Below are 15,063 nucleotides of genomic sequence, written 5' to 3'. Positions count from 1 at the left end.
CTGTTGCTGACATCTAGATGGTACTGGGGGGTTTAGTGTGCCAAAGAAATTGGTTTGCTATTTCTTCCACAAACCCGACAACTATGCCTGACTGGACCCTCCCCTCCTAGTCTGGGCCATCTTTTTTTCAATGCATTAGACATGGGGATGAGGCTGAGACCTCTCAGTCTGGATATACAACCTTGTCAGTGGTTAGTAGGGGTAAGGTGGAAAGGCATCACCTGGACATGCCCAAGATAATCTGGCACTCACTTCATGCGAGTGTGTTAGAGCTACGATCCACCCTCACTTTCAGTGAGGATGTACAACCTCTTTGATGATGCTTAGAATTAAGTGCGCCCACATGATCGAGGGTAGTCAAGCACAATAACTGTCGGCTACAGTGATGTTAAGTGAGAAAAAGAGAAAGTTGTTCTAAGTTGATTCTTGTTCACGCATTGCCACCCAATGCTCTGTCTATTAGAAGATATTCATGCCGAGTAAAATTAACTTTAGGGTTCATGTACCATCTCAAACATTTGATACCAATTGGCCCAGGTTTCTTATTCTGTTCTTAGGCTGAGTGAATCATTTGTTTTACAACAGGAGTATTCATTTACCACTGAATCGCTGATGCAAGAGTGTTGGTGTTCCACCAAATTACCTTTTCGAACCATAAAAGCATTTTAGTACCCAAAACCATTCCCTTTCTATATTGTTGCTTCCCTTCAAGACCACGGCAGAAGCTGAAGTCAGAGGGCTAAGTTATGCGCGACCCATAGCAAGACAACCTAAAAGCCACATTAAAAGTTCAAATGCATTTATCTTACATAATTATGTGTGATTATTGATTGACTCTATTAGCAGAGTCAAACACATCCCCATCAGTATTCATAATCCAACACTGCATTAAAATGGGGTCCTGTGGTGCTCTGTGTGACTGTGGCACTTGTTGCCCTATTGGCTCTGCCCATGCATTGAAGTCTTCTTTTTGATATAACAAACTCATGTCTAGACTATCGATGGTTCCAGTGAACTTGCCTTTCTACTGCAGTATATTCAAGGAGTCTAGGTCACATAGATTTTTCTTTTCAAAAAGCTGACACATCTGCAACTGTCTTCGCAGGAGTTATTTTAATCAATTCTACAGCCCAATGCAATCGAATGGCATCTTAGAAAAACATTTGCAGCATATCGTTGTACCTTTGTATCTTTGCCATAGAAAAAGTGAATGTTTGTTCATTGCATTTTGCTCATTTTCATATTGTGTGAACTAAGATGTGTGCAAAGTGCAGTTGAGGGATTGAAGCTTCTGCCTAGAGTCCTTGTCCCAACTGCCCATAGCCCTGCAACAATCTCCCCATCCATTTCACTCACATGGAGAGGAAGATTTATTTTGCCTTTCATGAGCCTGTTGAAAGCTGCCATCACTTGCTTTAAATTTCTCGTCAGTGCAGCTAAGTACATCTTCAAAGGGAGCAAACGGAACCGGCTGGTATGGGTGGAATGGAGATATGTACCTGTATTCAGGAAAAATTGAGTTAGGAAGAACGGCCAATAGGAAAAGGTGAAGAGAAATAGGGTGTGGAGGCACTTGGTAGCTTCTAGATTAACTTGTATTATTTATTTGTTTGTATTTATATGTGGCATCTGCGCAGCAAAAAGGCAGTCGCATACACTGTAGTCATAGTAAGTAATGGAATTTATGCAAAATGTGTGGCTCTGCATTCATTAAGGGTATGGTAATCCATAAAGTCTTGTCATCTGTCCACCTAATCATCCTTTTTACCTCCATTCGCAAAATAACTTCTTCTCATAACCTCACACAGTTATATTGATGGCAGCTGTGAAATGTGTTTAACCAGTCAGCGTTTGTCAGCGCAGCCTGCCGTCTGAAGAGTTCCAGATACACCCAGAAAGTGCATAGGGATTAGGAGGAACTAAATAAAACTAACAGGGTAAATTGTGAAATTTCCTGAAAGGATTCCGGCGGTGGAAAAGTCTCTAAAGTGGATACAAATACAAATGGACTTCACAACAAACCAAGAAGAAGTCCAATGGCCTTTAGTTCAACATTTAAGGATTACCATAACCTTGGTTAGACATAGACATACATGCATGTGAGTCTACATTTTAACATGCTGCATGGTCGAATTTGTCACAATAACACTCCATGCTACAAATTTGGTCAGAGTTAGCGTGCTAGATTAAGCATTGCTGTTGCTACCAATGTATTCCAGACCTGGATAATTGATAAATGGGTGATCAATAAATAGCTAGCTTGGTTTGGTCATTTTTAGGTTTTTGTTTGTTTGTTTTTTCCCAAAGTTAACGCAAAATCAATTTTCTAATTGGTACAGTGCACTGCTTTTAGTATTAAATCCAACTCCATTCTTGTGAAAACAGGCTTTTACTCAACAAACAAACATAAGTTAATCAGTTAAATTGGCGACCTGCTCAGTATTCTCTTTCAACATTTCTCAGGACATGATTTGCTAAATCCAACTAGTTTGTTAAGTTTATTTTGCTTGTTTTTCAAAGCGCAATCTAGAAATGTAGCAGTATTACCACCATTTGCACATCCCCTGAGCATCAGCAAATCTCTCTCTCGCTTACTTTCACACGCTGAGTTTTTGGTTTGGGCCTTAATTAGGCTAAGATATTGACTGACCAGCCTGTTCCATCCCAATGCCCTCCAAATTCCACTGAGCCCTTCTAACGTTACCGCGGCAACTTCGGCTAAGCCAGTTGTTTAGATCAAGAGATGCATCCACACACGCTCAAAAACTGCATGTACACATGTGCCTTTTCCTCATCTTTAGTATAACCACTGTATGCCTCACTGCCATTAGCTCCACCTGAAAGATTCTATTGATTTGCAGTACAAAATGCCTAATATTTAAATGAACTTCCCATGCAGCCTATTGTCTTACACTGCATGTCTCCCCCATTTTGGAAAGGAATGGAGAGAAGAATGTAGTGATTATGGGAGAAGGTCACTATTAAATAGGAAGTTGACACCTTTTCAAACTATGCAGAAGGAATTTAGCTTGGGGACTTTGTAAACTATGGAAATATTGTAACCCCCACAGCAAGTTGAGAAAAATGAGTAAAAGGTCTACGTGGTCCTGATACATAAGTGATAACAGTGACATTAATGTATGTTTTACATTGTGCTTTGGTACTTCCGTATTAGTTTCTCTTGTAATTGTCTCCAGTCTCTGTGCCATGGATGATTACCCGGGACTTTTATAGCCAGCTGCACGTCTGAGCGTCACTCAATATAACTGTAAAATCCTGTATATAAAGTCGCCTGCTGTTTGAGAGTATACGGCAAGGTTACATTTAAGTTATCAAGGTGCCCCACTCCATAAGGAGATGGGTGGTGACACGTGCTCAGTATTATATTTTTCGTTGCTTCCATAAAACGAAACTGAATGGACCCTGTCGACAGCATGTCCAACGTTGCAATGCTGGCACACACTTTTCACAGTTATTAAATCCAGTGGCATAAACCCTGTTGATATCAAGCAGATAGGGTTCATTTCATTACGGTAGCCTACTTTGGGCAACGTTTTGGGAGTTCTCATCGTAACAAAAGTTGTTTTAAAGGGTTTTAAAATAACTCCACAATTGGCACCCCAACTTAGGGTACCAATGATTTAATTGGTTTGTATTTGTACGTGTTAGGATCACTCTTGAGTGTTCTGAACTCCTGTTTCAGTGCCAGTTTTGTATTGAATATACTAGTACTACTTGGAGAAGTTGGCATTGGGTTGCTGTGGCTCAGTAGGTAGAGCGGGCCGTCCAGTGATCGAAGGGAAGCTGTTTCGATTCCCGGTTCCAACTGTCTGCATGTCGAAGTGCCCTTGGGCAAGACACTGAACCCTAGTTTGCTCCGAGTGGGCCTGCCAGCGCCTTGCATGGCAACAGTCGCCAATTGGTGTGTGAATGGGTGAATGTGAGGCTTTGGAAAGCGCTTTGGGCACTGTGATAGTGTAGATCAGTGATTCCCAACCAGTGGCACATTCGTGTGACATGAGTGATCTTCAGGTGCGCCGTGGGAAATGATCAAATTTTAATTAACTGCTCCAAAAATTATTCATTTACAAGGAATAATGTATCTTTGTTCCTCTATTTGTGCCAGTGAGGCACAGTGGCAGACAGAACAAATAAATGCTCTTCTATTAGATGGCAGGAAGTGCATGCAGTAATTATTGTGTATCTACCTGACATTTGTGTTTGTTGGTGTGCCGTGAGATTTTCCAATTGTAAAATATGTGCCTTCGCTCCATAAAGGTTGAAAATCACTGGTGTAGATAAAGCGCTATATAAGTGCAGTCCATTTACCATTTTGCCCAGCTGGAGCTCAACATTTTCTATTGCTGATGTCATGTTCTTAAAGGTCCCATGCCATCAAAGTCCAACACACATTGGTCAAAATGAGTCTGTGACATGCTTTAAATTTGACATCTATGTGGTTTGTCAGTTATAATATGGTCCAGTACTACTAAGTACTGGACCATATTAAAAACGAAGCTGCCTGGAGAAGGGTGAGCAAAGAAATTGCCGTATCTGGTAGGTACTACTTGTTTGCAGCTGTCGGTTGCAGAAGCAAATACGTTATGTGAGCTCACGACTGCCACTGTCATATGCGATATTCAAATTAAGGAGGCCAGTGATCCAATCAGTGCAAAGCTTATTGAAATATCAACTATCAATGAGAAATCTGGCTGCCTCATATGCCAGGCATAAAATACCAACTACAATACCTTGAGAAACGGCATCCTGGGCATTTCCAATCCAAATTATCTTGCAAGCCCGATAAAAGGACATCAAAGATTACTTAACAATAATAAAAAAAAAAAAAAAAATGTTGGCATGGGATATATAAGATCGCAAAGTAGTTGAGTGAATTAATTCTACCTCCGCTGATCGCAGCCAAGTGGTGAACTATATTTGACCCCAATTGTTTCGAGATGTAATTAATCATCAATGCAATAACACACAGATGACAGAATTCTTTCATCAGTTAATTGGTGAATTGATTACTATGCATATCTGTACTACGCGTAGATACACTGCCGAGAAGCAAGGTCACATCCGTAAATGCTGAATGATGCCCTTTTAGTTATTTTATTGTATATTGTGTAATGTCACACACACTGTATGGTACTGATTCAGGCCTTCCTGCCTGTGCATTACACAACCCTGAAAACGCAAGCCAGATCCGGGCTTAACTCTATCATGGCAAGCTGAACTGTGATTTATTGTTTTGTGGAAACATCTAATACATTATTTGCTGTTTCTTATTAATCATCTCAAATTAGATTTACCAGTAAGTAAATATTGGGATGTTGTTGATTTCAAGAAGAGATTCAGCTTCTTGATAAAATATGCATTTTTGTTTCTCTCCAATTCACATTTTGTATTTGTAGTGTGCATCCAAAACATCCAAACATATTTTGACACGCTATATTTTATTTGTAATTGCCAGTTTCCATTATAAAAATTACTACTAGTAATGCTAGTGCTCTTACTACCACCACCACCAACAACAAAAGCAACGTGTGTAGACAATTCAAGCCTAGGTGAACAGAGGGGTTGACGTTCCAATGGTACGTTATCAATGTGGTTTGAAATGAACACAAGTTAACTACCATCCAGAAAATGCTTGAGACGCTTGCTTAGTGTAAATGTGACAGTCAGTTTGACAAAGAGTCAATCTTTTCTGGCTCATTACATTCTGTGCACAGCCAATCTGAGGCAAATGTCAAAATCCATTTGCCACTGCGGTTTGTTGACATGTACTGAAAAATGACTCCGCAACACTATGTGCCTCGATAGAAGAGTCAGGTCTTTCTTCTTTTGTTTTGAAACATGACCTTTATCACACAGCAGGATATATTATTGTCCAACAAGGGAGATTAATCTAATTAAAACTATATCAACTATAGATCATTACATTTGTACACCCACATAAAATAAATCGTGATAGTAAGTCCAAATCCCAAGGTTTTTTGATCCTTTAGTCCTGTGTCCTTTTTCACTAGTCAAAATTCCACCTATGTATATTTTCACATCCCAGTGCTGCAAAGTACAATACAGAAACCACATTGAACTGCGGTGATTTATGTTTGGACCGTAAAGTTTGATCAAATTTCCAAATGAGTAAGTATATTGAGCTTGACTTTGGTAGGTCTTGGGATAGCATTGTTGTCTTCTACTGTATTATTCGCTAAGGGCCTTTCGGTCATTGCAAAGACAAACAGGCAAAGTATAAAGCGGGATTCTCAACGGGCACCACCATCCTCAAGGGAAGATTCAATTATAAATGATGCTTCCAGTCTGAGCCATCTTTGAATGCCTTATTCTTTTGGGGATCTTCTTGGCCTAATCCTCTGCAGGGTTTGGGGGAGGGGGGGGGGGGGGGTCTGTCACTCAAATGATACGCGTCACACACTTTCCTTCACATTCTCATGCATCATGAACGATGGGAATTAAGGGAGAAACTTTGGTCCTAATTTTTGAAAGAAAATCAAAAGAATATATATTCTTGGGATGGAAAGAATTGTCAGTCAGGTTTTAGGGATTGGCTTGCATATGCCCAAGCACTACAGATAGTCTTTTTATTTGCTATCTCAAGATGACATTGGCCTGCCTTTGCTGCTTTTTTTGTGCTCTTTTTTTTTTTTAATTGCACACCCTCACTTGCTTTTATCCCTGTTATCACTCGCCAAAAATTCTACCGTTGCAGTATTAAAGGCAGCAGAGAGGTTTTCTTTGTATCCTAGAATGCTGCATGGATCTCAGCATCACCCCTTCGTCCCTCCCTCCTGCCCTGTCTATGAAATCCTCTTTGTCATTCTTCCTACTTTCCGATCCGCTGGGGTTGACTTCATCAGACTGTTTAAACCCTCCAAAACAACTACAAAGATAACACAATAGGAGCGTGACCTAAGTTGTCTACTCATGCCACAACGATTGGTTAATAGGTATGTTCTCCTCATTTTTACCATTCTATGCTTTCAACTTTGTGGGAAGAGTGGGAAAGCCCTTTTTTTCCCCCAGCATGACACAGTCCAAGTTGTTGCTGTTGTGACTTTCGGCTTGTCCCATCCCAGCTCGCCGCAGCAAGTCACTTGCATAATTTGTTTGGCAGAGTTGTTATGCCGGATGCCCTTCCTGATGCAACACACCTATTTATTATTATTATTTTATTATTATTGTCTGGTTAGTAAGGCACTGACAGGGACTCAAACTGAACCACTATACCACCAGTCCAAGTAGGACTTTATTGATTGATTTATTTATTTTCATTTTGTACACTTGATTTGATATGTTTAAACATTGTTCTTAATGTATGGTATGCTAAAATAGCACTGCATTGGTTGCTGTTACAGCTGACTGTCCACAGTAAATCGGCGAGAGTGAAGTTTCTCTGTACTTGCCGTAGCACAAACACTCACGTCAACAATTTTGACTTGGTCGCTGAATGGTGATGCTGCCCAGCGGCTCACGCTATCACTCTGGTTGCCGGTGCTGCTTGGCAAACCAAGCAAGAAGATGCCTGAGCTTTGCTGCGTGTTGCATTTGCTATGAAGAGAGTTATCCTTACAATCCACTGTGAGCATGTTCAGCCTGGGAAAAAACTTTAGGCAAGTGGATTTATTTCCTGCAAGTATTAGGTCTTTTTTTTTTTTTAAGGGATTGCTTTGATTTAAAACTTCCATACTTGGAAAAAATCAAAAACTAACTTTTTGGATTAAGTATGTTTGCTTAATGAAAAAAAAACTGCCTAATTTAATAATAGCAGATACAATTTGTCACAATTCAGCAGACTACTTCCAGATATTTGGCCTCTTCAACAGTTCTTTTGAACAAATTGGCTCTCGAGCTGACATTTCCACATTGTCATCAATTATATATATATATTTTTTTTACAAAAACTCCATAGCCTACAGTACTTCCAAACCTTACAGCAAACACATGGTTGAGAAGAATAATTGGGTATTGTGTTTCATTTGACTTTGTGGTTGTCTAATAATGTAGAATTTACAATTGTCCAGTATGTTCATTGTGGTTTTATAAAATAAGCAAAAAACCTGGCCATTGTAACTGATCTGCAGCTGAAATGCATCGGTGGGAAATGGTAGCTCCACAGACTTTCCTCGCATGTAAATAATAATAATCATAATAATAATCATAATAATGTGCCCTCTTTTCATGGTGAAGTATCAAATTGATCATCAAACTGATACAATGCTCCGCCCTCATTAGTTGGCATCGGCATAAAAGTTTCACAATTTTGTGTGCGACCTGCTTCATATATTGGACAAATTTCCTTGTAAGACTGTAAAAGTACGAGTCTTGGAATCCGCCCAAAATGGCTGCTTAACCAAAATGACTGACTTCCTATTTAAATCCGTGCATGGATCTTTGAGACAGTTTCTTGTGTCCTGGTATGACACACATCCACCAAATTTCTTGTCTATTGTTGAAAGCGGTGTCGGGGGCTAAGTTTCTCAAACTTTCTCGACGGTGCTACTGAGTGGAAGTTCGTGTTCACTATAATACACGCACCTACAAAAATGTGTATTTTCAGGTATGTTGAGGAACCCAAAAAGTCAACTGAATAAGAATAGACACAGTGATTGTTTTACTGCCTGGTGCTTAGGCCAAATACAGGAAGTCCTCGATTTACGAACGAGTTCCGTTCCTACGCTGGCGACGTAACCCCGATTTCCGCGTGAGTCGGATTTCACCGTTAAAGTCGAAATTTACGTCGAAATACTTTGTATAAAGAAACTAAAATACGTTAAAATAAAAAAATAAGATGCTGTGCTTACCATTACTGCTGAGCGGTGGATGGCGAAGAAGGAGGGGAGCCTGTGAGAGCTATTGCTGAGGAAGCATGTGCAGGTTCTACTGGCCACTATGGTGCTGGGGGCAAAATGGCGGAAGAGGCACGGGGGTCGTAAAGTGGAAACGTCGTAGGTCGAGTACGTCGTAACTCGAGGACTTCCTGTACTGTAAAGAAATGCAACGCTGTTTGTGCCTTGCAATGTTACTTAAACCTTCATTGACAGTTGGGTCACTCCTGCCATTTTGATTTTGTTGTGTTAGGGGCTCAAATAATTGTTATTTGTTATACTCAATCAAATCTGATCTGGGAGTCTGATGTAGTTTCCTTTGGAACTATCTTAAGAGCAAATTTGAGAGAAATAATAGCGACTCTGTTTACTTCTGTCCGTCTCTTGGTTCAATTTTTCACACTTATTTGTTTTTTCCTTTGTATCAATCCATTCAATGTGGCTTTACTAAAGTTTTTTTTTTCCAATATATATTAAAGAAATGGACAGTGTAAATCATTCAAGGCGTTCCTGTTTTTTTTTTTTTACACAGACAGCATGATGACCTTCATCCATCATATTCCCTTTTTTTTAACAGCAACAACAGAAAGACACAGCTCTCTAAAACATGTCGTTTGTTAGTATGTATGCTGCTGAAATTCTATTAAAGCATGAAATCATACACACACACACCGAGCGAAAGCCACCCAGCCATCAGCGGCATCCCTCACTCGATCCTTGAGGGCACAGGCAACAGTTGGACGTATGAATTATGAAATAGAAGGTCGTAAAATGGAAATGATTCCTAGTGATTACACCCCTCGGTAGCTTGCAATTTGATTCCTCTGTCAACTGTTCGTTATTGTTTATTGCGTCAAGCACAGCAAGCCTGATAATTGCCTTTAAATGGAGCATGAGAGGAGGATCACATTCTTTTTTTCTCTTTTTAGACAGCTTTCTGATGTCTGCTGAATTTGACCACATCAAATCGTGTTTGTGTTAATTTTTCATCCCCTGGAGGCATACTGAAAGCCTATGTAATAATGGGTGGGGGGGGGGGGGGGAGACAAACGCTAATAAACCTGTGTGTACATGTAAGTAAGATGTAATGATTGCATATATATGTGTGTGCATTTAAATCATTTCATTCAGACCAGTTACCCTGCTGTGTTTTCTTGCCTGGTGGGTGAAAAGGCGAAATTGTTTTCTTTATAGCCGCATTTGCATAAAATACATTACATTATATACATACTGTAATATACAGTACATCAACACATTACGCCTGTCTCCATACAGACTTTGTAGATGGGTATCAACACTACCAGCTGCTTCCAAACAGAAGGCTTGATTACAGTTTGATTGTGATGGCTGGACCGGACTAATTAGCCGGTTTTAACAAATGTGTACCATAGCATCTGTTCGCCTCTTTTTGCTGCTGACGGATAGCGTTGCCTCACACTTTGGCAGTGAAGAGAATGTGCTCACATGTGCTGTTAATAATCTTAATTGTAACCAACGGGGATGCATTCAACGTAAGTCACAGAAATCTCTTCTCCAGTTATGACGAAAGTATGATGTTTTTGTTGAAGCAATGTTGACAGCGTAATTCCCCCACTATGTAGAGCACCTGCACGGTTGAGCTTTCTATCACTTGGTTATATAATAAACATTTGAGAATTCCCTGGAGGATATTTTATGGTCAACTACTCTGCATTTCAAGTTATTTTCGAGTTCCTGTGTCCGTATATTTGGTGATATCCACCTGCATAAAAACTGCGTGTCCATCATGTATCTGTGTCTGCAACTTGATTCTTCCATGTCTCTCTTATCTAGTTGGGGTGTGTCACACGAGGTCTTGAAGGACAGCATGTGGTCGTGTTCCGCAGACAGGTGTCCTGACCTTATGTCTGGTCTTCCATGCCTCACGGGTCCACTTGGAAAATAGAGGCCATGACTTTGACTGAAGCTTTCCTCCTACAGTGAGAATCTCTAAATGGAGGCAAATTGCAGATGCAATGAATCACTGCTCCCCATAGACAGGCAGTTGACCAATACCCATTATTTTGGGTTATAGCAGTGGGGGGGGATACTTGTTGTGTGATGTTGTTTTGTCAAGATAGTTGCTGAATGAAGCCGAATTTGCTTTTGGGGGGATTTCTCTCTTTTATATACATTTATGCTCAAATAAATGGAGCCGCTATTTTTCAAATAAGCTAATTGGCCAAACTTATGAAAATGAAAGTCTCCTCTGATCCAACAGTGTTTTGAAAGTCTCCTCTGATCCAACAGTGTTTTTAAGGTAACTCATTTTCACATCCGATTTATTTGATTTTATCTTTTAAAAGAAAATTTGTTTGAATGCATCAAATGAGAGAATTATTTGAATATTACAAGTATTTTGCAATGGCAATAGAAATGGACTGTTGCTGGCCAATTACTCCCTATAAATATATCCATGGTATGGTGACCTGGAAGTGCAAAACAATATAACAAATTGTGAAACACTTTTACATTTCAAAATTAACAAAAGCTAAAACACTTTTACATTTCAGAAAACAAATTAACAAAAGGTCACTGATGGTGTAGTGGCGCACTCGCCTGACTTTGGTGCGGGCAGCGTGGGTTCAGTTCCCACTCAGTGACGCTGTGAATGTGAGTGCGAATGGTTGTCCGTGTCTATATGTGCCCTGCGACTGACTGGCGACCAGTTCAGGGTGTAGTCTGCCTTTCGCCCGAAGTCAGCTGGGATAGGCTCCAGCGCCCCGTGACCCTAACCAGGGTAAGCGGTGTTGAAAATTGATGGAAATGAACAAAAGCCAAAACACTTTTACATTTCAGAAAACAAATTAACAAAAGCCAAAACACTTTTACATTTCAGAAAACACATTAACAAAAGCAGGTTAGGATCATGGTGGTTAAGGCTGGCACACACCGAGCACCGCCGCTGAACCCGACTGAACTATGGCGCAGTGTGCGTGGTTTGGCAACTGTTTCCTTGAGCGGCCGATCGGCCGGCCACTGGTTTTGACGCCATTAAAAATTCTAATCTCTGTTGCACGGCATCTTAGCATTCCAGTTTACAACTCAATCAAAATGCACAGAAGCTTTCCCTCATTGTGAAAATATTAATTTCCGGGTTTGCGAGCCGTGCCACCGCGTTGCCTCAGCTCAAGCCATATAAATAGTATGTAAAGCATCAAATGTTGTTTTAAATCAATACTAAATTATATTCGTAATGTATAATGTGCCTGTGCATGAAAAAGCGAAGTTTGTGACCAGAATGTAGGTTCAAATGAATGGAGCCGGCAGCTTCCTTTCAAATATCCACATTTTCCCTTTAATCTCGCCAGCATGCTCTCTCTTTAACAACCTGCTCCTTCCTTAACTATTTATCTTATCTTTTTATGATTTAAGAAATGTGATCAAGTACAATATATTGTATATACAGCATCAAACGCCTATACAGTCTCTCTGTTCAGGGCGTCCATATATACAATCGCAATTTGGGATGGACATTTCGTAACAACTGCGTAGCCTACCCTTCCCGTGATGCAGGAGCCAATCATGTTGAAGTGGGGCGGGCCTTGCCGAGAAAGGGTGTGGGATTTCTTAGAATGTCTGCGAAATGGGACGTTCACTTTCTGGGTTGGCTCAATTGTAATTGGTTTCGTCTTTTGTAAAAGTGTTTCGGCTTTTGTTAATGTGTTTTCTGAAATGTAAAAGAGTTTCGGCTTTTGTTAATTTGTTTTCTGGAATGTGTTTCCGTTTTTGTCGATTAGCCGGCAACCAGTTCAGGTTGTACCCCGCCTCCAGCCTGCAATTAGCTGGGACAGGCTCCAGCCCACCCGCAACCCTAGTAAGGATAAGCGGTACAGAAAATGGATGGATGTTAATGTGTTTTCTGAAATGTAAAAGTGTTTCGTTTTTTATAAAAAATTTTCTGAAATGTAAAAGTGGTTTGGCTTTTGTAAAAAATTTTTTTTCTGAAATGTAAAAAAGTGGCCGGCACGGTGTATGACTGGTTAGCACATCTTCCTCACCGTTCTGGGGACCTGTGTGCCATTTGCATGGTCTCCCCGTGCCTGCGTGGGTTTTCTCCGGGCACTCCGGTTTCCTCCCACATCCCAAAAACATGCATAAATTGGAGACTCTAAATTGCCCGTAGGTGTGAATGTGAGTGTGAATGGTTGTTTGTTTCTGTGTGCCCTGCGTTTGGCTGGCGACCGGTTCAGGGTGTACCCCGCCTCCCGCCCGAAGATAGCTGGGATAGGCTCCAGCAGCCCGCGACCCTGGTGAGGATGAGGGGTAAAGAAAATGGATGGATGGATGGATGTAAAAAAAGTGTTTCGGCTTTTGTTAATTTGTTTTCTGAAATGTAAATGTGTTTCACAATGTATTATATTGTTTTGCACTTCCAGGCCACTGTACCATGGTCTAATTATCCATCCATCCATTTTCTGAGCCGCTTCTCCTCACTAGGGTCGCGGGCGTGCTGGAGCCTATCCCGGCTGTCATCGGGCAGGAGGCGGGGTACACCCTGAACTGGTTGCAAGCCAATCGCAGGGCACATAGAAACAAACAACCATTCGCACTCACAGTCATGCCTACGGGCAATTTTAGAGTCTCCAATTAATGCATGTTTTTGGGATGTGGGAGGAAACCGGAGTGCCCGGAGAAAACCCCCGCAGGCACGGGGAGAACATGCAAACTCCACACAGGCGGGGACGGGGATTGAACCCCGCACCTCAGAATTGTGAGGCTGACGCTCTAACCAGTCGCCCAACGTGCCGCCCTGGTCTAATTATGTAGTGTAAAATCTTCAAGTAAATGTGAACACGCGAAACAAAAGCAACTTGGGGTCATGTAGTCAATGGATGCCTGAAAATAAAGCAGTTCTGTTAAAAATAACTGCTGCAATCTGGGCCCAACCGAAGGCAAAGTTGCCACTTTTTGTAGATGTCGGGTTCACTGTCTTCTTATTTGCGGATATAATCAGCCACAGTGATTGTATGTGAGAGGGCACCATGTCCTCACTGGGAGTGCGTGTACACGTGTTTGCACACTTTTCATGCTTGAGCATCACAATGTGCATTTGTGCTGCCATCCGCTTGCCTCGTCTGCGTCGCCTGTGTGCGTCACTGTGTCTGTGCCTATGGCTTCCTGTGTGCGTTTCAGGCCTTCGTACATTGTCCTCCAGAAAGTAAATCTCCTCAATGTGATAATTGGCTCCCTGGAGTGCTTGTATCTTTGTTGCTTGTCATCATCTTTCCCTCCAGAAAAAAAACCAAAAAGTGAGTGCTAGATGTGATTGGGAAGTTTGCCGGAGAAGCGCTTCCCAAGTCGGTGTAAACTCTTTTGGCAAGAAGCTATTTGAGGCGACGAGACACTGAGGGCCAGATCCGGTGCAATGAGGCTGCAGGCTGCGATCTGCTGTCCTCCTGGCATCAGTCAGGTTTTAGACAAGATGCTTCGCCATTCAGGAAATGTGCTATTTTAAGCAGGTCATACACAAAGTAAACATTTGCTTCAATTTGAGAAATGCAAGTGAGTGACTACTATGGTTATATTTTCCAAGGATGTAATTGCTAGCCTTGTGGATTTGTTACGTGAACGCAAGCAAACAGTTGTTTGAAGCCCACTGAGGGCTTTTTGTTCTAATGAAGACGAAATTTTTTTTTTTGCAAATTGCATTTCTGACTCTGCCTGAGGTTTACAAAATCCTAACCTGTTAGCATATCTGCGGGCAAACAGACACTCATCTGGTGGGTAGAGCCTCACACTCACTCTCACTTGCACTCCTCCATATGTTGGTGTAGTCTCCAGGGTGTTACGGACCACGGAGCAGACGGCTGGCTGCTTCATGGGGGGAAATGTGAGACAGCTGGGCACCCATCACAAGGCCTAAGCAGATGTTTAGGTGACTTGGAAAGCAGTGAAACTGTGAGGGTTACACTGAGGATGGCGAGAAATAAAAGCATTGACGCAAAGACCCAATCGGTCAGTAGTTTTGTTTTTGTTTTGTTCAGAACGGTTCAGTGTAAGCAGCCACTTAGTTTTTTAGGCTGGCCATTGGGTTCATATATTTTTCATCTTTTGAGTATCCTTGCTGGAATGTAGACGACATGGATAAAGCAGCTCAAGGATTATGTTTGATGTAGATTAGGATTATTTAGGAAATAACTCCAACCATCAAAGCAAAAAAGAGGTACTCTTTTTATGCAACGATGAAAAT

The 15,063-nt window shown here is 41.3% G+C and overlaps 1 protein-coding gene across 15 annotated transcripts in view; it reads left to right on the top strand.

The window, feature by feature from the left end:
- Positions 1-15,063, top strand: part of nrxn3b (neurexin 3b) — a 290,616-nt gene that overhangs the window by 185,492 nt on the left and 90,061 nt on the right. The window lies entirely within an intron of this gene.

The sequence above is a fragment of the Phyllopteryx taeniolatus genome, chromosome 18 (genome assembly GCF_024500385.1).
Source record: "Phyllopteryx taeniolatus isolate TA_2022b chromosome 18, UOR_Ptae_1.2, whole genome shotgun sequence".
In the NCBI taxonomy this organism is placed as follows: Eukaryota; Metazoa; Chordata; class Actinopteri; order Syngnathiformes; family Syngnathidae; genus Phyllopteryx; species Phyllopteryx taeniolatus.
This window is presented reverse-complemented; position numbering and strand designations above follow the sequence as displayed.